The sequence below is a fragment of the Pleurodeles waltl genome, chromosome 3_1 (assembly GCF_031143425.1).
Source record: "Pleurodeles waltl isolate 20211129_DDA chromosome 3_1, aPleWal1.hap1.20221129, whole genome shotgun sequence".
Classification (NCBI taxonomy): Eukaryota; Metazoa; Chordata; class Amphibia; order Caudata; family Salamandridae; genus Pleurodeles; species Pleurodeles waltl.
This window is the reverse complement of record NC_090440.1, coordinates 834,571,577-834,598,300: the sequence shown is the minus strand read 5'-3', so window position 1 is coordinate 834,598,300 and position 26,724 is coordinate 834,571,577. Positions and strand designations below refer to the sequence as shown.

Genomic DNA, 26,724 nt, shown 5'->3' with positions numbered 1-26,724 from the left:
GCATAACTAAACAACAATAATAACTACACTTCTATACCTATAAATAGATTTGTTTTAAGTGCAACAATATTAATTCATCAGTTAACAACTATATTCACTATAAAAACATTCAAACATAATTTGTAACCCAAAGTTGTATATTAAGAAAAAGCTTCTACAACCTCAATATCAAGTGTCCATGTCTTATTTCCCATAACCACTATCCTTAATTATTGTGAATTGCCACTGTTTCATTCCCAATGTTCACAGATCCTGCTGCTGGGTCCTCAGGCTTTACGGTTTAACTTGCAGTTCTTCATATGATTGGAAAGAAGTAACACTAAAAAAGTACAGTATTATGTAATGTACAGCAGCTTTTGGCAAAAAAAACAATAATACACAGTGTATGCATCCAATCTGCAATCTAGGATTACAACTAAAATCTGAAATATTAATTTGCTAGTGCATATGTGACAGTACTGCTGTTATCTGCAACACAAATTCTTTGTCAACTGTAGGTTTTTGTCACCAAGTTGTGATAGAAAGATTTTTCAATATAGGTCTTCTGATACTACGATTATAAGATGCCTTTATGGAATTTTGATTATGAGTAATGATGGAAGATTCTTTCTCAATGGAGGATCATCTGCTGGCTAAATTGATTTGCTTTGATGCAGAGACCAATGTAAGAAAAACATCTTTATTGACAGTTTATTTTCTAATGCTTTGTAGCAAATACAACTTATCTTTTCCAAGGCTTGTTTGAAACTGGATGATAGTATAACCAGCTTCAAGGTTATATTTGTGTTGCCCAGTGCTATCACCTCACTCAGTCAGCTCCCTCATCCAGTGATGGTACTGTTTTGGTCCTTTTTGTCTGATGTTCCCCAAATTGTAGATTACATACAACATGCCAAGGAATCAGCTCGGACTCGGTGCACACATTGAGAGGGATACTTTGTTCTCATGTCAGTCTGGTGTTTTATCACACTTATGGCCAATAAGAATGAGCCTTAAGTAATATCTAGTGTAGACATTTTTGATTAAATAATTTGTACTGATGGAGGAGAATGGTTGTCATGTGAAGGAAATCTTCAGGCAGAAGAGCTTTAGATATTTTGCATTTTAGCGTTTCATCTCACAAAGCAAAACATATTCATTACATGCTTTCCTGGTAGTTATGTGGTGTTAAGTGAGGTACATATACATGTATGAATAAGTATTTTTAGTGCAAAAACCTAGCTCAAAAGCAGTACAATGATCAGATTAAACATGGCAAACCTTTCGCCTGTCCTTCATGGCCTTACTGCAATTTGGATGCTGGTACCAGAAGCCAATGCGATGGAGGCCTGCTTGAAAAATGTGAGATGTTCATACTACTGACGAGGTTGCTTGCATGAGATGGAGGGTCAAATTCAACATCACCATTGTAGGAAGTTGGCTCTGTAAGTGAGAAATAGTGTGCACAGAGTCCAAGGGTTCCCCTTAGAGGTTGATAGTGACAAAATTAGACAATACTAATGCTCTATTTTGTGGTAGTGTGGTCAAGCAGTAGGCTTATCAGAGGGTAGTGTTAAGCATTTGTTCTACACACACAGGCAATAAATGAGGAACACACACTCAAAGACTTAGCTCCAGGCCAATAGTTTTTATATAGAAAAATATATTTTCTTAATTTATTTTAGAACCACAAGATTCAAGATTTGAGGTAAGTACATAAAATGCAAGGTACTTCACACAGGTAAGTATAGAACTTTGATTTAAAACAGTAGTACACATAGCTTTAATTAAAATGGCAATAAGCTATTTTAAAAGTGAACACTGTAAAAATCAACAGTTCCTGGGGGAGGTAAGTTTGGTTAGGTATCTCAGGAAGTAAAGCACTTAAACAGTCAGTCTCTTGTGCATAGGCAGCCCACCGTTGGGGGTTCAAGGCAACCCCAAAGTCACCGCACCAGAAACACAGGGCTGGTCAGGTGCAGAGGTCAAAGGAGGGCCCCAAACACATAGGCGCCTATGGAGAACAGGGGTGCTCCTGTTCCGGTCGGCTGGCATGTAAGTACCTGAATCCTCGGGGAGCAGACCAGGGTTATTTTTGTAGAGCACTGGAGGGGACACTAACAGGCACACAAAACACACCCTCAGCGGCAGAGGGGCGGCCGGGTGCAGTGTGCAAAGTAGGTGTCGAGTTTGCTATTGAAAGCAATGGAGGGATCCAGGGGTCACTTAGGCGATGCAGGCAGGGCACTGAGGGGGCTTCTTGGGCCAGCCACCTACTGGGCTAGGAAGAGGGCCGCCTGCTGGTCACTCCTGCACTGGTGAGGGGGTTCCTCTTGGTCCTGGGGGCTGCGGGGTGCAGTGCTTGGTCCAGGCGTCGGGTCGAGCCTCTGGATCCTCTCTGCAGGCGTAGCTGTGTGGGTGCAGGGGGGTTCACTCAGGGTACTCATGTCGTTGTAGTCACCTGGGAGTCCTCTCTGCAGTGTTAGTTCTCTCCGAACTCAAGCCGGGGGCGTCGGGTGCAGAGTGAAAAGTCTCACGCTTCCGCTGGGAAGAGAGAGTTCTTTAAAAGTTGTTTAAAGTTGCAAAGTTGTTGCAGCTTTTGAGCAGTGCTGCTGTTCTCAGGAGTTTCTTGGTCCTTTGGGTTCAGGACAGTCCTCTGAGTCCTCAGAGGTCACTGGTCCCCATAGGATGCGTCTCTGTGCAAGTTATTCGAGCCTGGAGCCAGGCCGGTAGGGCTGGAACCAAGTCAGTTGTTGTTTCCATCGTCTCTGCGGGGCTTTCAGGTCAGCAATCCTTCTTCTTGTTGTAGTTTGCAGGAATCTGATTTCCTGAGTTGAGGGTCGCCCCTAAATACTGAATTTAGGGGGGTGTTTAGGTCTGGGGGCAGTAGCCAATGGCTACTGTCCTTGAAGGTGGCTACACCCTCCTTGTGCCTCCTCCCTGAGGGGAGGGGGGCACAGCCCTATTCCTATTGGGGGAATCCTCCAAAATCAAGATGGAGGATTTCTAAAGGCAGCGGTCACCTCAGCTCAGGGTACCTTAGGGGCTGTCCTGACTGGAGGGTCACTCTTCCTTGTTTTTCTCATTATCTCCTCTGGACTTGCTGCAAAAAGTCGGGGCTGTGTCCAGGGGGAGGGTATCTCCATTAGCTGGAGTGCCCTGGGGCATTGTAACATGAAGCCTGAGCCTTTGAGGCTCACTGCTAGGTGTTACAGTTCATGCAGGGGGGGGGGTGTTGAGCACCACCACCAGTGCAGGCTTTGTTTCTGGCCTCAGAGAGCACAAAGGCTATCACCCCAGGGGGTCAGAAACTTGTCTCTGTGGCAGGCTGTCCGACCAGTCAGTCCTGCACTGAAGGATTGGGTAAAATACAGGGGGCATCTCTAAGATGCCCTCTGTGTGCATTTTTTTTAAATAAATCCAGCACTGGCATCAGTGTGGGTTTATTATTCTGAGAAGTTTGATACCAAACTTCCCAGTATTCAGTGTAGCCATTATGGAGCTATGGAGTTCGTTTTGACAAACTCCCAGACCATATACTTAATATGGCCATAGTGTACTTACAATGTCTAAGAATGGACTTAGTAGGGGCTTATTGCTCATGCAGCTATGCCCTCACCTGTGGTATAGTTCACCCTGTCTTAGGGCTGTAAGGCCTGCTCGAGGGGTGACTTACCTATGCCACAGGCAGTATTTTGTGTGCATTGCATCGTGAGGGGGATGCCATGTCAACTTTGCCTTTTTCTCCCTGCCATCACAAACAATCTGCAATGGCAGTGTGCATGTGTTAGGTGAGGGGTCCCTTAGGGTGGCACAACACATGCTGCAGCCCTTAGGGACTGTCCCTGGTCACAAGGTCCTTGGTACCACTGGCACCTTTTACAAGGGACTTATCTGTGTGCCAGAGGTGTGCCAATTGTGGAAACAATGGTACTTTTTAGTGAAAGAACACTAGTGCTGGGGCCTGGTTAGCAGGGTCCCAGCATACTCCTCATTCAAGTCAGCATCAATATCAGGCAAAATGTGGGGGGTAACTGCAACAGGGAGCCATTTTCCTACAACCATTCACAAACACACTTATTTAGCCCAGTAGGAATGTGCAGAAAATGGCTTAAAAAAGAAATCTTTAGAAAAAAGTACCAAAACCTGTGATAGAGAATTTCACACAAGGATATATTTACAGCAAAATATACATTCCTCTTTTTGAAATGAATAATGTTCATGATTGTTATGCCTATCAGCCTTAGTGTGATCTTTCCCCAAACAATTTGCTTTACTTCTCCATTTTTGCTGATCTCCTTTTTGTTGGCCTTAGGGCTTTATGCACTTTACCACTGCTAACTAGTATTAAAGTGCATGTGGTCATTCCCTAAAGACCTGGTACACTAGTAAGTGGTACTACATGTGCCTAGGTCCTGTCAATTAAATGCTACTTGTGGGCCTGCAGCACTTATTGTGCCACCCATTTAGGAAGTCTCAGGCCTTCCATGATTCTAGGACCAGCAAAGTGACTCCAAACACTAGTTTGCTGGCCTCCTGATCAGAACCTCAAGGACAGGAAAGGCTCCTACCACCTTGAACCCAGAAAATGGATTCTGTTGGCTGTGAGTCTTGCCACTCAAGTGCTGCCACAACGGGCTTGAACCCTTGGAAGTGGGTCTGACTGTGCCTTGCAGCTTCACTTTATAACCTCCGCTGTGCGATGCACCCCTGATACAGGACCTCGCACCATAGCCCGCAGCTCTTCAGAAATGATGCACCCCCAACACAGGACTTTGCATTGCAAGCCTCTGTTGACTGCATCCTTGAGGACAATGTAGGACCTGACACCACTGTAAGCATTGTCAATAGCGTCATTGGAAGCACCACTGTGTGTTGCTTCCTCGACACAGGACCTTGCATTGCCGTCCCCAGCTCATTGGGACAGCCGTTGTGCATTGCATCCTCAAAGCAGGATTTCGCAATGCTCTGCAACCAGAACTTAAGGTAGTTTGTTCAGTGGGTCTACCTTTGTCCCTGCATCCAGCCTGCACTTCATTACGGTTGGCCTGAACTTCTGACATTGTCCTGGTCCTCCACAACTAGCTACCCACAGATGGTGCTTTTAGGCGCTATTTTCACCTAAAACATTTAAAATTGCATATATCCAGTTCCACTGGTTGGACTTTTGTTGTTTGATCTTAAATAATTTGTTAAATTTTACTCTATTTTCCTAAAGTGGTGTGGGATTTTTCATGTGTTGTGTTTTCACTTTATTACTGTTTGAAGTGCTGCATCAATACTTTACACATTCTCTCTAAGTTAAGGCTGACTGTTTTTGTGACAAGCTACCAGAGGGTTAAGCACAGGTTAATTTGGGGTTGCTTGTGACTTCACTTTGACAAGAAGTTTGGTTGCTGCTTGAGTAGGGTTTCACCTCCCTCAACCAGTAACCCAATTTCCTACAGTGACATAATTAGAGAAATTATATTAGAGTAGTTTAATTCGAGTTTGACAGGGGTGGGCAAGCTAGAATTGAAATACAATAAATAAGCTGAGAAAACAAGATGCACATTAGACAGCATACGAGGGGAAGTGTAACAAGCACTTACAAATGTTCTAAGTCTTACTTTACCCATTTCTCTCTACTAAACTCAAGCATAAGGAGGTTGAGGGGCAGGGGAAATGAAGCACAGCTGGCAAAGACAAGAGAACACACTACTGTGCCAGGAACGGGCGAGAGGACAGTAGAGTGGGATAAAAGACGGAGAGGGATCAGCTAGAGAGAGGGGGGGGGGTCAAGCCCAGCCAAAGGGGTGGCAGACCTCAGTGAAATCACTATGGGTATGGTTGGTACAGAAAAGGAAGGGGAAATAGCAGAGCATCACAGTCAGAGAGCCCTTTAGAGGAGGGTCGAGCGTAGGGCGCAATGGAGGCAAAGAGAGCAAAGTAGTATCAGTGCAGAGAGAACACAGTGAAGTGGGGGCAGATTCAACGGCAGGTGACTTCAATGTAAATAGCATTCTTATCAGCCACTGACTCCAGCAGTATGATAGCTCTTTTAATGATGCACATATTTTTCTGCATGGTATTCTCCAATTGGTAGCAGAAACCGAATATACCCTTCAATCTAAGTAGCACGTTGTTGGGACTTTGCAAAACTCCATTCAATTTTCCCATTAACGAGTTGAATTGACCCTAGTACCATCTAAATACAAGTCATAAAGCCACACAGACTTCCCAATTCCATGAGGTTGACTGCATACATTTACCAGCTGGTAAATTTATGTTGAAACTTCTGGCTTTGGTGGTGGGTGAGGGAGATGAGTGGAGAGAGCTGAGGAGGGAAGGGGAAGGTATTTTCTGGCAGGGATGCTTCTCTCACATCAGGAAAAAAACAGGAAATAAGGCACAGCTGCTGCTGCAGCCAACACCTCATATGACTTACAGTGTAGAATTACTGCATGGTAAAATTGGGTCCAGCTCTACTACATCTGGAAAAACTGGGTATGTTAAACCCCACCCACTTGGAGTAGGCAGAGCAGTTCCATGTAGTAGCTCCGATCCACCGCACTAATAACGAGGGCCAATGCACTAAAACCCATCAAAAGTAGTAAAATGAGGACAGGGCATACATTTCATGAGTTATTGAGGTGCCCTGAACTTGTAAGATAAACAACAGGCACTTTTCTGCTGTATATGAATCTTGTAGCTCAACTCTGTGCTTTATAACAGATGGGTTACATATGTGTTGCTGTAGCAAGCATCTCTGAAGTACAGACTAGTGCTTGATCTGTAAAATCATAAGTGCCGGTGACAAATCCTTTTCTTAAAATCCTGAAACTGGTGCTAACATACGTCAGGATGGCCATAACCCAAGGCTGTATATTCTTCATTTCACCTCGTGCCTCTTTCTTCCACAGCCATACACTCCCTAACCCTTTCTCTCACTCTTGCAGGTTGTTTTTCATCCCTGCTTTCTCCCTTTGCCACGTCTTTTCCGTCTTTCTTGTTCTCCTTCTGTGGGTTTCGCTTTCTTGCTCTGCCTCAAAGGTTGATAAAGAAATTGTGTGCTGGTCCTGAAACTGAGTCCCGGGGGCCTTACCTGCCACTACGGCTTTAATTTAAGCAGTGCAGAACACTCATGCAGCCTTCTATAATATTCCTGGTCCCACCTTGTATTGAAAAAGGTTATAACACATTTGCATCAAACCCAGTTTGGCACACAATTGTCATTTATTGGCTTTTACAAAAATGAGGCCCAGATTTACAAGAATCTGGTACATCAATGCATGTATTGCGCCGCTTTGTAAATATGGCGTGGTGATTTTTGTCTTGTTGAGCCACATTAGCGTAAACAAAAATATGCTAATGTGGCACAAGGAGGCGCTAGGGCCTTGTAAATCTGGCCTAAAAAGCTACTTTACAAATGTGGGTATTGCTATCATAGCTTTTGATACTCCTTATATTACATCTGCTTCTTTTCCATTGCATAACGAAGAATGCTTTTGCATTTCTAAAGATACTGGTGTTCACACCCATCTATCTCATGTTCATGATAACCAGCATTGTGCTCTAAACACTGTACCATTTCATCATCTATTTCCACTACTGTCGGTTGAGACAATTTCCCTAAATATTCAATAAGTACATTACACTCACCACCAGCAATCAGCTTCATTATTTACTAAATACATCACTTTCAACACTAAACAGGGTTTTCACCTATGTGGTGCTTTTTTCAAGGTTTGACGACTGCTTCTATTAACAGTGAGCTCGTCTGTAACAGAAGATTCGTTATGATTCAGATATAGCATGTGCATAGGATATGTAACATTCTCAAAGTCCTAATGCCAGCTAATTAATCCGCATACATCTCAATCTTACTGCTGTCATTCCATTTCCATCTCTTCCTTCCACATCACAATACTGCTCATGCAGGGGCATGGCCTGAGCAGTGGGCGAACGTGGCATTAGCCTGCTGATCTTCCTGAGCCATCCTCCCCTTTCTCACCTCCCCTCCACTAATGTGGACATAATGATAATATGCAGGTGGTTGTGATTCTATTAGACAAAGTTCTATAAAAATTTACCGGGAGACGAAAAGAAAATTGTTGAATTTGCTGAAATATGTGAATTTTGATGTAGCGATTATACAAGCAACCAATTTGTTGCCAGCTGATATACCTGTACTTCGTAACTTTTGGTACCCAAATCAGTTCCATTCTACACTTCATGGGGCAAGTGACATTGATAAGAGTGGTCATATCTTTCAAGTTAGAGGATAAATTCATAGAAAATGAGGGACATTTTTTAGGCATATGGGGTACCATGGGAATGCATACTCACGCTATTTTATTTTATATGACCCCAATGAAATTAGAGGAACTCCTTTTAAACATGTCTCCACACTAGCAAAGTTCAAGAGAGGATGCCAGGTGGTGGGAGGAGACTTTAACACCCTACTGAATCTAGAATGTGATAAATCAGTAACACTACAATACCCAACCCATATTCCTTGCACTGCAGCAGAGATTGAAGGACCTAAATCTGTTAGAAATATGGAGAGAACTACACATGACAGAAGAAACTACTTATATTTTTCAAATTCTCACCACACTCACACAAGGATAGATTGTGTTCTTGTCACACACTCCTTGAGAAAGTCGACAACTGATGCCACCATAGAAATTCAAGTACTGCCCAACCACACCAACTTACACTCCTATTAGATTTCACCATCTTTAGGAGGCCCCATACCACAATGTTGTATGTCAGTGAAATGGCTTTCTGATTACCTGCACTAAAGAAGTGCATATGGACATCTCTTGAGCACTGTAGAGATCGACAATGATGAAGTCACATGGGAAACAGTAAAGGACTCAGCAACGGCAGTTATGAGGGGGGATTTAATATCACATGCAACCACTTTTACAAGGCTGGGTAATAAAAAAGATGTTTGAAGAAGGATTTGTGGCACCAGATCAACTACATAGGACTACAGAGTCCCAGGTGGTATATAGAAAATTAGGGGGGACTAGAAGAGCTGTATAAGAAAGATGTCACTAAAATATGTTGTATAGGACAAAGCAAGTAAAACTTTTGACAGAAATAAACAAAAAATCACATAACATTGAAAACAGGTTTAGGATGGGATTTTATATCCTATGTATCCTGCATAACCATTACGCTGCTTTATATTCTGTGAATAATTTAGGTTTCCTGCTCAATAGAATTACCTGGTAGATTTCACATTTCTGCACCTGAACCCCAACCAACAGAGGAACTGTAAGCTCCAAGAACACCAGGAGAAGTGGTAAAAACAAAGAGCAACCATTTCCTACATTAAATATCCAAGCCTAGATAGCTTCTCGTGTCCTTTTTTATAGATTACCCAGACCTTTCAGCAAAACATTATCAAAGATATTTCTTTATTTCTTCATTTCAAACCCTGAGACAAAATCTGTGTTAAAACCAACAATAACTTTGCTACTTAAGTCAGAGAGAACCCTCAATGTAGATTTATATATAGCACAACTTCTCACCTGTGAAGATGGATATAGACCAATAGTGCTGGTGAATTTTGAAGAAATTTGTTTTACTTCTGTTGTAGTGGCTCGACTGAAAAATGTCTTGACAATCTTAGTGTCTCAGTTTCAGTCAGGCTTCCTAATGAATTGCTAGAGAAGAGTCAAAACTAGAATGACAGTAATTCTAATTAATTCTACAGAATGCAGAAATGTCAAAATGGCCTTTCTGTTGCTCGATGCAGAGAAGGCATTAGGCAAGGTACACAGGCGGTACCTGTCGAAAGTACTGCCAAAAAACAGATTAGGCCCAAATATGATAATCTTTACGTTAGCAAATTATGTATGTCCTACAGCTAAAAAAAAGATTAACGGGAAATTATCAATGCCAATACAAGTAGGATATCTCCATTATTATTTGCCCTCACAATAGCCAATGATGTATAAAATAAACTATAGCTTATATATTGTGGACAGAACAATTGAAACGGATATCTACAAATTAGCATTTTGTGCATACAATATTATCCACTTCTTAATTGAGCCGGACAAATCAATTCCAATCCTCCTGAAGGAACATGAGGAACTTAAGGACATGGTAAGACTTCAGGCCACATTCCTCTCACTGTGCCGTTCACACCCCAGCAGTATTAATGATTGGTCCCCCTTCTAACTACTGATGTGTTCACACTGCTGGAGCTCAAACCCTCAGAGTAACTATCAAATATGAGGATCAGTATGATAACTCTGCCCATCACTGTTGCTTTTTTCAAATGAGGAAACACATTGTGCCATTGTTACTCAAGCTGTCCATCATCAAGAAAGCCAGGTCATTGTTGGGGCTGCTTGGGCTTCTCTTCAAGTGGACTAGCGGTTCAGGCTTGGTTGTCTCCTGTGGCAGAGATGTGTATTTCAATGTGTCCCCTGAATCTGATTACTCTTATTGATTATTATTACTATTATTATTACATTTGTAAAGTGCATCATTCACCTCAAAGGCATCCTGACACTGACCTTATTAGAGCAGACTATAAGATAGGTAAACTGTTAAGTCTATATATGGCCCTCCACAGTGTAGCCCAGCTATCTACGAAAAAATAAGGTTTTAAGAGCTTTCCTGAACTGAAGAATGCCATTTCTGGCTTTCAAGGGGACTGGCAATTTGTTCCATAATTGCGCTGCCCTCACTAAGAAGGTCCTGCCTCCGTATCTCATTTTTCTAAATTTCAGAATACAGAAAAGATTGGCCGAGGAACAGTGTAGGTTCCTTGGTGGTATGTAACATTTCAATTTTCTTTGTAAGGGTGTGGGTCCTGTTTTCTGTATTGCTTTATACACAACACATAGTGACTTAAGAGGGATCTTTTCCTTTACCGGAAACCAGTGAAATTCCTTCATGGTTCCAGAGAAGGATTCATACCTATGATTGTTTAGTGCAAATTTTGCTGCTGCAACTTCCACTCTGTGCTGTTGTTTTATTAGGTAATCTGGGGCTCCCAATAACAAGACATTGCAGTAATCAATTCTACTTAGAACTAGTCTTTGAACGACAATCTTTCTTGCTGGCTGTAGCAGGAGTTGAACAATTTTACCTAGATTATGGAATAATGCAAAGCATGTTGCTGCTGTCTTATTGACATGTGTCTTCATGGAGAGCATTTTATCAAAGTATACTCCCAGATTACACACTGACTGCTATGTTTCTGGGTTGCCTTTGTTTGTCCATGGCTTGACGTTATTCAGGAGTATAAATGGAGATTTGGACGGTGAGCAACAAAAACAATGTGTTTGGCCTCCATTAAATTTTAGTGAATAGTTTTTCAACCAATTTAGAGAACTCTCATTGTCTGATGAGAGAATCAACTGAGTGTTGTCAAAATAGTTTCCTAAACTGATACCATAGGATTGAATACGTATCAGTAGTGGCTGTAGGTAAATATTGACGAGAATAGGGCTAAATTCCAAGCCCTGAGGTACTTCATGTGCTACTCTTTGGAATTCTGACCAAAAGTGGGGGAGTGAGATTGGTTAAGTTCTATTTGTTTGACAGGATTTGATCCAAATCAGCAGCATTCGGCCCACACCTATCTTTACTAATCTAGATAGTAGTATAAGATGGTTGCCCAAACTCACCTGGCCAATCAAGCAATATCAGGACTGCTCTTTGAATTCTGTCTGCTTTCATCTGTATCTCATGGATGGCTAGAATCAATGCTGATTCCAAACCATGTGCTGATCTAAAACCGGGTTATTCTTTTTCTAAGAGTATTTTCTTCCAGATAATTTAACAGTTTCATACTCACAAACTTTTCTATTATTTTTACTGGGTATGGTAGCTGGTATATTAGACTGTAGTTGCCTAAAACTGATGGACCTGCTGTTGATTTTTTCAACAGAGGGGTTATTCGTGCTTTATTACAGGCCTGCGGAACTGTGCCTGTGTTCAAGGATCACATACTTTTAACAGTCTCAGATATAGCTCATCTACCCTAGATGTTACTCACATTTTAGATTAGATTATATGTTCAGATGACCTATATGAAATCACATGGCTTGTATATATATGGTCCCACAGCTGTAACACCCTCCTTCAGAGATGCAACTTGACTTAGAGGTGGGGCTCCATAAAATATTTAGGAATTGATCTCCCCATTTTCCTGCAGGAACCCTAGTGACAGATGAATTATATAAGGACCTCTATAGATGAGGCAAGTTAGAGGTCTCATGGTTGTGATGAATTGTGAGTATCAAAATGAATTACCTGCCAAGGATACCAAGTGTGCCATTGACCCTGCCACTGTGGGTATCAGAGGTGAAAATATTACAAATACAACAGAAAATATCTAAAGTCGTGTGAAACAACAAAACCCCAATAGTTGTCCAATTAACAATATACAGAAGACGCACCAAAGGAGGCATAGGTTTACCTGTTTTAGACAAAATTATACATAAGCAACACAATGACACCCAGCTCTTGACTGGCATTGTTTTTCATACAACAAGCCTTAGTGGTCTTGGAACCGGATTGCTTGTAGATACCACTACGACAAATATTACCACTTTCCTACAAAAATAGGCTGAACATGCAAAAGTGAATACATGCTTTAACCACACTATTTAGTTATTTGAATTTCCTCACCAATAATTGAATATACAGCATTTGCCTCACCTTTGTAGGCAGTAACAAATAATCCAAAGTTTCCCAATGTCTCAAAGACCAAGATTTTGTGGGGGGAAGGGTGGAAATTGGGAGAACCTCCAACACTGGTTGACCTATATGTAAATGCAAAAACTTTCGACAGAGCAACAACTTTAATTCAAACATTTAATTTATAATCATGTGAACAAGTTTAGATTTAGACTTAGACTTAGTTAGTACATTGGGCAAATACCCTACCTGCAAAAGTGGGAGGGAGAAGAACAAAAAACAACATTACAATAATTGTTTGAGAATTGCAGACCAAAAAGAGGTATTTCCTAACGGTACACAACCTAGTGCAATATATCACAGAGTCCAAAGACCACCTAAACCGGAAAATGGGAAGGAGAATTGAGATCCCAGATGACAAATGGGTTGAGATATGAGCATGACAATACAAAGCAAATTCATATAAGGTACTAACGAGATGGTACCTCACTCCTGCTTGGCTAAAAGTAATTTTTGTCATTCTAGGCATATTCTGGAACGGTAGTCAGTAAAAACTTACTTGCATACATATGCGGTGTGCATGTGATTGTGTGGTCTTTTATGGGAGGAAGTGTTAACATAGACACAAATGTAACTAAAATTGCTCTGTAACGTAATCCTAAAGTATTATTTTTAGGGGCTTCAAGTGGCAATAGCATTTACCAGTACACTGTGCCAACAGGGACATTATTGACTCATTCTCTCTTTGCAGTGAGAATTACTATTGCTCCTATGTGGTGGACTCCTAGCCTTCCTCTAATAATGTTATGGTGGACACCTTTCTAGAATATCTACAGAATGGAGAGGGTACAGAACAAATTACTGATGAATCGAAGAAGTTTGAAAAAGTAATGGAGACCCTTTAAACATTTTTTACCTCTTAGGAGTTCCAATTCATGAAATAAAATAAACTTGGAAACTTTAAACATTTGTGAAGTTGGCCAGAGGTGAGTGTGGAGCCCTCAGACCTTTGCCTGCAGGTTTAGGGGTGGTATTGCATTAGGAGGACTCTCATTTACAATGGACTGTGATGCAAGTGAGACTAATCACAAGAAATGAAGGTCTGAGAAAAAGAGATGGGGAGAAGGAATGAGGACGTTAGGGCCAAATGTATCAAGAATCCACTTTGCGATTCTCTAATAGCGATTTTTAAGAAATCGCTATTTCAGAGTCGCAAAATGGTATGTATCATATTTGTGATTCAGTAATAGCGATTTCTTAAAAATCGCAAATGCTATTACCGAATCGCAAATAGCGATTCAGAGCTCATTCACACCTATGGGCCCATAGGTGCAAAATTTTTGCATTTCCCAAATTGTGAATTCCTAACTGGAGTTTGCAATTTGGGAGATGTAAAACCCCAGTGTGCTGGGGGCCTAAGGCCCCCTCTGCTGCACCCCAAAAAATTATTTAAGGACATGTAAGGCGCACACATGCCAAAGGGGCATGTGTGTGTTACATGTAAATTAAAAAAATGCATGGTTACCACCAAGTTGTCACATTAAGGAAAAGCTTGATACATGTGCTTAAGAAATCACAAATAAGGATTCCTTATTTGCGATCTCTTATTCAGAGAATCGCAATTTACGATTCTTTAAACGAGGTCACAATATTAAGGAATTGCTATTTTAGCAATTCCTTAAAATTGCAAAGCGAATGCTTTTCATACATAATGATAGGCATTTTTGCATTTGCGAATGGCCATTCGCATCATTTGCGAATGCAAAAACGCTTGATACATCTGGCCACTAGACACTTGCAGCTCGAGGAATTTGTTAATAGTAACTATGGCAAAGAATTTTATGGCAGTGCTTTACCATTTGCTTTGGAAGTCCGTTTCAGTTTAGTGATGCTGCAATACCAAATATGTTAAACCGGAATACTGTATGCACTGTAGCTCGCTGTATATTAAAATAACGTTGCTAAAAAACAGCCAACTCGACCTGTTCAAAATCCCTGATAGCACAAACTCATTTTAGTAGCCAATTCGCAATGTACTGTTACTACTGCCTTCTACCAAAAACTTACCGAAAACATAAGCTCCAGGTTACGTTATCACTATTATACGTGAACACACCCGGTTTGTGACCTATACTTGCACATAATTGCAAGAGCTAACCTTTTTGCAAGTACTCTCAGGTTTGATTAACTATTGTGCAGATCTAACTGCTGCTTTGCAGACCGTTTTAAAAAGACACTCTTCACATACAAACTTGTTCTAAGCATCTTCTTTTCCTTTCTTACCCACATCCCTTACCCACCAGGGTCGGATTGGGACCAGAAATAGGCCCGAGTACTTGTAAAAAAGTGTCCCAGATACCTGGATCACGATCATTTGAGGCTAACGGCCTTTCGTGAGGCACTGCTTGTTAGTATCAAGAGTCAACGTTGGGAGTTAAACAAACAGGTTTATGCTTTAAGAAACAACATTTTGGAAGATCCAGCAAAGGTGTTACCTCCTTGATGTTTTTAGTGAACTAATGAAGGTGTGCTGAAAGAGAAGCTAAATGAAGAACATAATTAAAATGCCTATGACTACTGCAGTCATGACTCTCCCCCTCGTCATGAGGGGTGGGTCCTCGAGGAACTTGGCCATGCTGAGGAGGTCATGCCCAGAGGGCTGTGAAAGCCTTAGCCTTGCAAAGTGCAGCTCAGACAGCTATGCACATTTCACACATGCATAGCCCCTGGCTGCCTGACCTAAACATAAAGAGTGTCTGTCAGGCTGACCTTTGCTCAGCCTGACAGACACTCTTCATGTGTGCCAAAAGCTGAGCCGGAGGGGCACCTCTGCCTTTAAGGACGGTTATTAAACGTTACTTTTTATGTTATTTCAAAACCCAATATATATGTATTACACTAAAAGAGCCACAACACCCTGAAATTCACCAATTATGATGAGCAGTGTACACCATACATCATAAATCACCCCAACCACGTGTTTAGTCTTTGTAGATAAGCTTTTTTTATGATGGTGTTTGAGACAAATTTTAGCTGCCCGACAGGCTATTGCTTTCATAACAATAATACATGATAGACACATATAGGGGCTTTTGGTGAGCGGGCTTCATTCATTGGCCTGCTAAATTGCTATTCACATATTGCTTCTGCATAGGGCAGTTGGTCAACCCACTTTCCCAATTGGCTCCCTTCACTTTGAGTGACTGGCAGAAAGATTATCTACATCCACCTGCAAATAGTTCCTTTCTCATCAATAAGAAAGTGGTTCAACGTAAGCTTTTTCATTTTATTTTTATATAACAACTATTTTATTATGCTTTATATTTCTGTGCCCTGTTAGATGTTGATTTATTTTCCGTCTCTTTTTTAAAGTTGTTATAAAGACTTGAACAGATATGGTAACATTCTCATTCCTGAGATTTGAGACCTTGAGTCAGTGATGATTTATTTTTGTCTTCTTCACAGACAGCCACATCAGTGATTTTCTTTAAATTAATTTTTTTTATTTCAAGCATAAGACAGACACCCAAATGGTGGCATGTTGCATTTTTCTTTTTATTCTTAGGGCACATGCTTTCCATAAAACATAAAACTATTCACCCACTTCAATGTCTTGCAAAGGTCAGGAATATTTGCTTTGAAAGGGTTTGTTTTTACATACTATACATGTGTGTGTGGGGTATACTGAGCCTAGCTGCGCCAATCTGCCCTGGGACCAAAACCCCACTGTGCACATCCCATGGCCATGTGCAGTGTTGGTTTGGGGGTCAGGCCCTGCTCCTACCCTCTAGGTTGCATCCAAATCTGCTCTGAATGGTCAAAAGTAGATTTAAATCTGTTTAAAAAAATAAATGTGTGCAGTACAGTTGTGCTGAATCCAGAAATTCACTGAAAAAACAAAGGATGAAGTGAAGTTATAATTAACTTCAATTTTACAACCTAAATATACAATAAAAAATCTCAGAAACTAACAGAAAAACATAAGTATAATGCAGTTATGGTTACAAAACCAAACCTAAAAGACATTGCTCCTTTGTGGCTCAGCCATCCCTTTGTTGTCCTGCCCGGTGACATGCCTTAGACTAGTTTTGTTGCCCCCTCCTGGTCCATTTATATGTAATACTTACATATAGGGGCTTTCACCCACCTCTTTTCATGCATTGGTCTGTTGCTTATACCCACTACAGCATACATCATGGGGCAATGGGCCACCCTTCTTAAGTCACTGGTTAACTTCACCTTGAGTGACTGTATCTTGCTCTATCACAAAGAGCACATACACTAGTTCCCTTCACCACCAGTGTTTTTATTTGTACCTTATAATTACTTCAGTATTGCCTATGTGTTTAAAAAATGGTGTGAAAGCAGGGCATGTGTGATGTGACCACAGGACACATACCATCTTTATCAGATCCCATTCTGATTGTTGCTATTTTTAGATCAAATAGTATTCATTTGAAACTGTCATTAAGCTTTCTTTCTTTCTTCTTTCTTTCTTTCTTTCTTTCTTTCTTTCTTTCTTTCTTTCTTTCTTTCTTTCTTTCTTTCTTTCTTTCTTTCCTGTAGCTGAACAAGAGTTTTGTTGTTGAAGAGGAGAGACTCAATGAGGACTTGACTGAGGAAGCGTCCTGAAACTTCCTCACAGAATTTGTAAATTCAAACTTTCTTTCTTTCTTCCTTTCTTTCTTTCTTTCTTTCTTTCTTTCTTTCTTTCTTTCTTTCTTTCTTTCTTTCTTTCTCTCTCTCTCTTTCTTTCCTTCTTTCTTCCTTTTTTTCTTTCTTTCTTAAAGGCAGGAGGCTTGCATCCAATGCAAGACTGACTGACGTTTTAGGTCTGTATTAGCTAAGACCTTTCGATTTTACTGCAATTATATGTATAACATAGGTACCTATAGGGGTTTCAACCAGGCTTCATCCATTAATCTGTGGCTGGTGCCACTAAGTATTTTTACTTCCATCCTCCCCAGTATGCATTAAAGGGCAATGTAGCTGCCAACTTGAGCCATTGGCTGACTTCAATATAGCATAATTGCCCGGCATAGTGGGCTGTACTGGCCATTAAAGAATACTCCAGCAGTAAAAGCCAGAGCTGAAGGGAATATGTTGGGGAATATGTCAAGGAAGGTTGAAGGCTACGTTTGTCCTCCTGCACGACCTCTGTCTTTCCCTTCCCTCTGCCTAAATAATATATTTTCGAGAGGCAGGGCAAAGAGAAAGGCATATGCTGTTTATTACAACATTGAAATCTTCAGAGCAGTGGACCTATACCAGTTCATATAGTCCTCTGCTGCTTCATTGTCTTCAATGGAGCGTTCAACATTCAAATGTTCTAATGTGAGTTATGACATGCTGCACTTTCTCAAGAAACACATCCACACACAAAATAGCTGCCCTCAGTGCCAGTGAGTACTATGGTAATGTGTTTTTGGAACAGAAACCTTTTTTTGCCTGTAGCAATTTTATTTTTTAGATTAATGAGGGCCTGGAATATTCACAAAACAACAACGTTTTGCACAACCCATGACAATAAAAAGAAGAATTACCAGAAGGCTGGCACCCACTGGCAGACCTTATGGTTCTGCCAATGCTTGTTTTACTATAGAAATTTTTATATTGGCTAATTCCAATAACGCTCTTATAACAGTCATTGGAGTGGTTCTCCACCTCTGCCACCTCTGCTGGATTCATGTACTGTGTTGCCCTCTAAGTTTTTCTCTTCTCCAAAGTGGTATGAGGCCAGAATTAAGTGGTTAATAATGGTTTACAAAAAACCCAAATAAGATAATAAAAACAAATGAAGATCATTTACAGGCACTTAAACGTTATGGGAATTACTATCTCATCCCTAACTGAATTGCTTGGATCTTTTTATTGTTTTAGTTTTAAATTCAAGGCTACAGTACAACACATGATCAGCATAACTTGGGTGCAATAACAGTGCAATTACAAAACAACAGTTGACAACTTGGAGTCCATTTCGAACGCCCCCTATGGTCCCCCCCGCCCCCCACAGTCCCAGCATATCTCAAATGTCCAACATCCATTTCTGCCGGCCCATTGGGGTCCGCCCCCCAGTCAGGCTGGTCCCCGCAAGCAGGGACGAAGGCAGTGTACGCGTGCTCCAGCGAATGCAGCAGTCAGCCCCTATGTGTGAATATTGCATCCAGTAATCGTCAGTGTATCAATGGCGGTAGGGGTGCCCATGTTTGTCGGCTGCCCCGCCTCTCTCAATTTATCAAGCATTGCATCCCAAATGGTGGCCAAGGGCTACTTTTGAAGGCCCAGGTTGTCCGCCCTACGCAGTGCTACCCCCTCCGCCTCCTCCCATACTGCAAAGGAGTTCTCCCATGCTGCTAATGTGGGTGAGACAGTGGCTTTCCAGCCCCTGGTGATAAGCTGCTTAGCCGTCAGTAGACCAAGGTCAAGAAATCTTGATGAGGCTTTATGCTTCTTGGCCCTGGGGTATAACCCCAGGAGGCAAGCCTCCCATGTGGACAGAAGTGGGCACGACGTGCAGTCTGACAATCTCACTGTGACGCCACAGCAGTAGGTGCTAAGAGAGGGGCAGGACCAAAGCACATGGAGCAAGTCCGCTCCTGCCAGCGCACAACGGGGTCATGTGGCATTCAGCTGCTGATAGTATTTGTTTAGGGTAGCCAGCGTGAGATAGGCCCTGTGAAGAATGTAAAACTGGATGAGGTGGAACCTACAGTTACGGGGGATGTTAGTGTGGCTAGACAGCACAGCAGCCCATGTGGTGTCGGAGCAAGGCATAGTCAAGTCTGCCTCCCACCTGACACGCAGCATGGTGCAATTGTGAGCGGAGGCAATCAGTGAACCACCTTACTAGGTGTCTACCTTGCCCCATTACGTGCATGTATTGTAGTAGTAAGTGTGTTGGTGGTTCGGCTGTTACATCCCCCCAGTGTCTCTTCAGTGTCCCTATCAGGGAGCTATGGAGCAAGAATAGCCCTGTGGACAGACCTGTCTCCAAGGGCAGAGTGGCAAATGGGATCAGTGTGCTCTCCTCTTATAGGTCGCCTAATGTATGGATCTCTGCTGTGCGCCGGAGTCTCAGCTCAGTGCTGCTAGTGTATTGCAAGCCACGTGGCATGCCTAGTAGCACCATGGCAGGTGCTTAGGGGATGCTGATACGCATGAGGTGCAGGCTTCTGCGGTAGCAGCGGTGCACTACCCCCAACAACGGTGCCTCAGGCTGTTTTGGTTTTGTAAGGGGGTGGAAGAGGTGTAGAATTTCAGGCAATGTCCAGGGCGTTGCTTTAGTCGCCGGGTCTGCTAATTGACTGCCACATAGCCACCGCGCCACCCACTGAAGCTGGGAGACCAGATAATACTGCTCCATGTTTGGAACTGCCAGGCCTCACCTGTCCAGGGGCAAGCACATATTACTCAGTGCTACTCTACAGCGGCCCTTACCCCAAAGGAATACTGTGATTCTAGTCTCTAGTTCCCAAAAGAATTTAGCTGGAACATAAAAGGGTAAATTAGAGAACTCATAGAGCAGCAGGGGGCGAACTACCACTTTTAGGAGGGCAATTCTGCCCATCACCGAGAAGGGCAGCGTTTGCGAGACCGTCATCTGAGTTGTAATGGAGGTCACCGCCTGCTTAAGGTTGCCATCCTGTAGGTCATATTCTGCGTGAAATATGTTGATACCAAGATAACAGAATGTTCTAGGTTGCCAGGGGGTAGGTTCACCGGACAAGCAGAGGACTGTGTCAGGCATGTCAGGGGCAAAAGGACAAAGACATGACTTCGCCCAGTTGACCTACAGTCCAGAAGGTGTGGCAAAGTTTTGTAGGATATCCGCAATGTCAGCAGGGATGTTTTAAATGTCTCTGAGATATAAAAGGAGGTCATCCGCATATAAAGACACAGGCGGTCATTCTGACTGCGGCGGGCGGCGGTCGCCGCCCGCCATGCGGTCACCGCCAAATGGCCGCTCCGCGGTCAGAAGACCGCAGATGCCATTCTGGCTTTCCAGCTGGGCCGGCGGGTGCCTGCCAAAAGAGCGCCCGCCGGCCCAGCGGGAAAGGCCCTGCAACAATGAAGCCGGCTCCGAATGGAGCCGGCGGAGTTGCAGGGGTGCGACGGGTGCACTTGCACCCGTCTCGATTTTCACTGTCTGCAATGCAGACTGTGAAAATCTTTATGGGGCCCTGTTAGGGGGCCCCTGCACTGCCTATGCCAGTGGCATGGGCAGTGCAGGGGCCCCCAGGGGCCCCACAACACCCGTTCCCGCCATCCTGTTCCTGGCGGTAAAAAACGCCAGAAACAGGATGGCGGGAAGGGGGTCGGAATCTCCATGGTGGCGCTGCTTGCAGCGCCGCCATGGAGATTCAGCCCATGCAGGGGAAATCCGGCGGGAAACCGCCGGATTCCCTTTTCTGACCGCGGCGTCAGAATGGGCTGGGAAGCACCACCAGCCTGTTGGCGGTGCTTCCGTGGTCGCCGACCCTGGCGGACGATGACCGCCAGGGTCAGAATGACCCCCACAATGTGGGAGCTGTCTCCCAACGGGATGCCCCAGGTTACCACCCTCCGGTGACGTTTGGCCACTGAGGGTTCCATGGCCATGGAGAGAGGGGGCAACCCTGTTGGGTCCCTCTGCCCTCCTCAATGGGGTCGGAGAGGTTTACACCAATCTTAACTCTGAGCTGTGGTAGAGTACATAGCAGTATGACCAGGTGCAAGAAGCAAGGGCCCAGTCCAAAGCGCCACATTGTCTGAATCAGGTAGGGCCACTCCAGGGAGTCAAAGGCTTTCTCTAGATCAAGCAGTAGGCAGCCTGGCCAGGGCCAGTCCTGAAACGAGTGCCTCATGACCCTAAATAGGTACCTGATATTCAGGGACGTGCTGCGATCCGGCATAAATCCGTTTTGGTCCGGGTGTATCAGTTGGGGCACTAAAGGTGTTACTTGCATCGCCAGAGGTTAGGCCAGAATTTTATAGTCTGTATTGAGCATTGCAAGGGGTCTGTAAGAACCCAGTGTCAACAGATCTTTCCCAGGTTTGGGGAGTGATACCAACAGTGCCTCCCGCTGCGATGCAGGCAGGGTCACGATGCTCAGCACTTCCTCATAAAGGCTGAGAAGGCGGGCGATGGCAGAAGGGAATGTCTTCTAGAATTCTGATGGAAGACCGTTAGGGCCCGGAGTTTTGCCTGTAGTCATCTCACCGACACTGTCTTGTATCTCTAGGAGTGTTAGAGGCGCATAGAGTTCTTCACGCTACTCATCTGTCAAACAGGGATGAGTTTTCAGGGAAAATAATTCATTCTAGTCAGTTAAAGTAGCTACAGTGTGTTTTGCTTTCACTAATGACCGAGCTCATAACCATCTCTGGAATGCACTTCTCAGTTTGAAGAAGACATTTATTATTACTTCGCCACGAGGTTCCTGAGAGAGGAGATTAGTAGGTTGGAGGCACACGCTTAAAAGTAGTCACAGCAATGAAAGGAAAATATATCAAAGTGATTCTCAACTGCAATGCACACAGGTAATCCGTGGAGTCTATGGCGAGTGGGCCGACAATGTCGGGGATTGGCATGTGTCTCTCCTGGGGTATGGAGCGACACGCCCTCCGCCAAGTGCAGTTCCACCACAGGGTCATGATCTTGCTCCTGGTGGATCAGCCAGGTCAGCAACCTGCTCGACCAGTCAGCTGTGGCGTGTGTGCTGGCCAAATGCACTGCATAGTTAAGACTCCTAAACCTGTCCAACAGGGACACGTGCTCCGTCTGGGCAGATGCCAGCTCCAAGGTGGCCAGAGGGTGCTGTACGACCCTTTGTTCATATGATATAAGGGACCTTTCCACTCGGACCAGGTCATGTTCAACGGATCTGCGCAGGTTCCATTGTGCGTCCAGGCAATGCCCTCGTATAAGGACCTTGAACGCCTCCCATTCAATGAGACTCGACGAGGCGGAACTGGTGTTGAGTTCAAAATATTCAGAGATCAATTTGTCTAGTGATGCCCTGAACGCAGCATCTTCTAGCAACTCTGGCCGCAATCGCCATGTGGGAATCACGGGAGAGATATGCCCCAACCCAGCTGTAGGAGTTGTGGGTTATGATCAGAATGAGTGCGGCCTGAGTAATCTGTCCCCAAGACTGTGGAATTTAGGTTGGGAGTGCATAAAAATCTGTCAAGTCTCACATGAGGCTGAGAAGAACGAGTAAACTCTAGCATCTGGATTACACTGGCACCAGATATCCAGCACTGTGTATGCAGAAGGGAGCAGAGGAAGGAGCGGTCCATCCAGAGGTCCAGGACACTGTGGAAGTCTCCTTCCAACAGCCAGGGAAGGTCACTCCATCTAGAGAGAGGACCAGAGAGCCTGCTGAGAAAAGAAGCCTGATCCACATTTGGTGCGTAAATGGACCCCAATAACATCATCAAACTTGCGTAGTGCAGAACCGACTGTTGGTGACACCAACAGGCAAGTTACACAGTTTGGGCGGATACCAGGGACACAGTGTAATCCAGGCATGGCAGTTCAGATGATGTTGTCCGCTGTTTGTGGTGTCACCACAGGGGGAGCCGATGAGCTGGTGTCCAAGAGCAGGTCAACGAGGGAGCTGTTTTCAGCATGAGTCCACCAACTCTGGTTCTGGGTCAGGTGTGGCCGGTGGCTCACTGATAGCTGCTGCATTCTGTAGCACCTGTCGACGTTCCCGAATGATCTGCTCTAAGTCGGGAGCATGGCAGGCATCTGGGGGGGGGGGGCTTGCGTAGTTTGTGATTTCTCCACCTCTGTGATTGAGAGTTTTCTCGTGTGGCACTCTATTGCCTCTTGTTAGCTGCCCAGGCTAGTCAATTCAAACCACTCCCAGGAATCATCTGGAGTGTTGAAGAAGTGCATTTTTCCATGGTGAACTACTTGCAACTTAGCAGGGAAGAGAAAAGTGTATGTTCGATGGAGGGCGTGACGTTTGTGTTTAACCATCAGGAAGGATGCTCGTTGTTTTTGTACAGCGACGGTGTAATCCGGGAACATCATGACTTGCATATTGTCAACCTGAAGTGCCGGGGTGATCTCACCTTGCGCAAAATGCAGTATCTGTCCGTGAAATGTAGCATGTGGATAAGGAATGGGCTGGGGTCTGTGCCCGATGGCCTGGCTCTTGTTGGGACCCGGTGGGTGCGCTCCACCGAGAAGAAGGATGTCAGTGAGCCCTCAGGGACCAACGCTCGAAAGCCAGCTTGTGGCATAGGCAACCTCATCCATGCTCTCTACACCCTCCGGTAGACCCACAACGCAGAGATTTTTTCTTCTGGAGCATCCTTCAGCATCCTCCCTGCAGCGCTCCAGTGTTGTCAGTCTACTCAACACATTTTCAAAAGCAGGCTCTCCAGAGAGTGGGTCTTGTCTGCTAGTTTGCGGTGATATGCACGTAGCAGAATGAGATCACGAGCCACCATGTCAATCTTACCCTCCAGTGAGGTTTGGGCGTGATTTAGCATGGCTCCGTTACATTCCACTGCCACCAGAACCACGTCTAACTTGTTGCAGTCAGTGTCCTGAGGCCTGCTCTTGAGTGCTGACTGTCTGGTTCCCGTGCCAGAGCGTAGACGGTGTAAGTCTCTGTCACCACTGGGGTGTGTTGTTAACTGGCAGTTGCACTGTGGGACCGCTTGTGTGCACGGTGAGCAGGTCCCAGCATGCAGCAGCACTAGCAGTCCCCCCAAAGATGGTGACAGGCTGCAGCCCAGTTGGCTACCCAATGCGCCTCTCCTTTGTATGTGCTCAAGGCCAGTTGCTGTGCCAGAAGCAGTTACATTATGAGTTTGCGAGATTGAGGAGGGGTCAACCAACACCAGCGTATCAACAGAACAATCAGGCCGTAAGGCACAGTCCATGTGGGACACAAAAAGTGTCAGGCGGGGGAGCCGGCCATCCGTGAGTTTCCACAGTCCCAGTAGCTCATTTGAGTGAGAACAAGAGTAAGGCCACTGATCAGATGAGCATCAAGACTGCAACCTCTGAGAGTTTTCCCAGCTGCCACTGGTCATCAAGGCCCGTTATGTGCCATTGTAGCCGCCAGTCCCCTCCCATATGCACCTCCAATGCAGTCCCCCTGACGAAGTCAAGTCCACAGCAGAGCCGGGGGCATGGGGCAGCAGCACAGCACAAATACAAGGCCCCAGCCTCCTCAACAGCAAACCAGTCATTGGAACAGGAGGTGGGGAGGAGGTAGGTTGGAGCGAGCCCCCTTCCTCCCAGCTTGGCCATCGCATCGATGATGGCCTGCATGCTTTCACCACTGGCGGAGGCAACTTGGGGAGGAATCAGGGTGTTCAAGCCCTCGCGCTCGATCCTCCGCTCGTCATCATGCTCCACCAGCGCCTCACCTCCTTTCAGGCCAGGCAGGTGCTGGTCATCGTAGTCCTGCCCAGAACCAGCCGTTGACCCAATACGAGCGCGTCCGGATCAAGTCACCCGCCCGCAGTCACTTCTGGCCCGGCCTCAGCACCGCGACCCCTGCGCAATGCCTCACCACGTAGGCGGCATCAGCTCCAACTCGGCTCCTGGTGCATCGGTCCGCGTGGATGGTGCTCAGCGAGTTCTGCACCTCTGCACCTCATGCCACAGCGGTCCATCCGCCACCTGATGGCTTTCTGGATCACTGGATTAGGGCCCCACCATGGAGCTCTGTTAACCTGCGCCCGCCATCATGGCCAGCCAAGCCACACCCTCTTCTCACCCCTAACTGAAAAGCAGTCTCAACCCTAAAGCACGCTCACACCTCTCACACATTGGTATCACAAACTACTAGAAACATTTTGTTACCCACAGAGACTAGCCATTACAAACTTTTCAAAGCATTTCCCCCGCCCCACGAACTGGCAGCCAAAAGGCTGATAACTTGAAGTGCCTCTTCAATGATTGTTGAGTTTGTGTATGTGTTATTATGGATGGTTAAGTAGGTAAAAGCAAGAATGAGTCACTGGGTGCATGGAAGATGGATGTTTCAGTGCATCGAAGGATGGATTAATGACAACATGGATAGAAGCGTTCAGACACTTTCAGTTACAAGTCAATTCTATTAGCTTTGTTAATGCTTGCTGAAAAAAAGCAGCTAAACTGTTTTGATCATTCGACTGAAAGCTCTCTTTAAAATTGCAACCGCTTTCTTGTTGTGAATGTTAGTCGCTTTGCAGGCTGCCTAGGAACAATCTACTGTATACCAGCTGCAGTGTCCTAACATTTGTTCTCCCACAGTAATTTCATTTGGAAAACGTATTTTTTTATAAATGTCTTTTAACTATATAAATATGTTGACATCTCTTTGTTGGAATATATTTATCTTTTATTTTTGTTTAATCATTTTGGAGTGAGTTCTAATATACAAATCAGTCACCATAGGGAATGTGGATGCTATTAATGTAGCAGTAGGGAACATCATAGATACAGAATTTAAAAAACCCAGTATTCCAAGAAGACACATAAAAAAATTGGGTAGAATAGAGTGAATATTTCTTTTAGCCTTTCTGAATGACTGCAAAACAGCCTTTTTCTTACCCCAAACATGAAATCCCTCAGGACTGGGAGTATGACCATGCACTCTGAGCTCTCATGACAGAGCACTGCTTTCTGGTATGCAATTGTGCGTTGTTTGGAATTCCATAAAAAGGCTATGCGTTGGGCACTTTGCTTTAATGTCAATAAATTCTAAAATAATTCAGGAAGGGCAATTGCATGGTTTGGGGCATTCCATCGGCATTGGATAGCACGAAAGCATTGCAAGGGAACGAATCTGCGACAGATCAAAAGTGGTAAGAGGGAAAGTATTGGATGGGACGGCAAAGTCAGAAATTAATTTACCTCTACCTCATTAATAAGGAATTATTTATAAGAAATGTATGTTGTGCGGATTTATCTTTGTGAATGTTGTTGTCCTTATGTTATGTTTTTACACAATAACGTCGGCGATCCCAACAAGGCTTTTTGGTGTGTACCCATAACCCTGAGGAAGCCAGGCATTCTTGGAAACCCATGAATTCACTGTATTATGGTATGAGTGGTCCTTTAGAAAGGTCTGTGAAGTGTATGTCTTCTTTGGTCAA

At 44.3% G+C, this 26,724-nt stretch overlaps 1 protein-coding gene across 2 annotated transcripts in view; it reads left to right on the top strand.

Annotated features, from left to right (window-relative positions):
* The window catches only part of USH1C (USH1 protein network component harmonin), a 605,394-nt gene that overhangs the window by 530,255 nt on the left and 48,415 nt on the right, over nt 1-26,724 (top strand). The gene's annotated exons all lie outside the window — the stretch shown is intronic.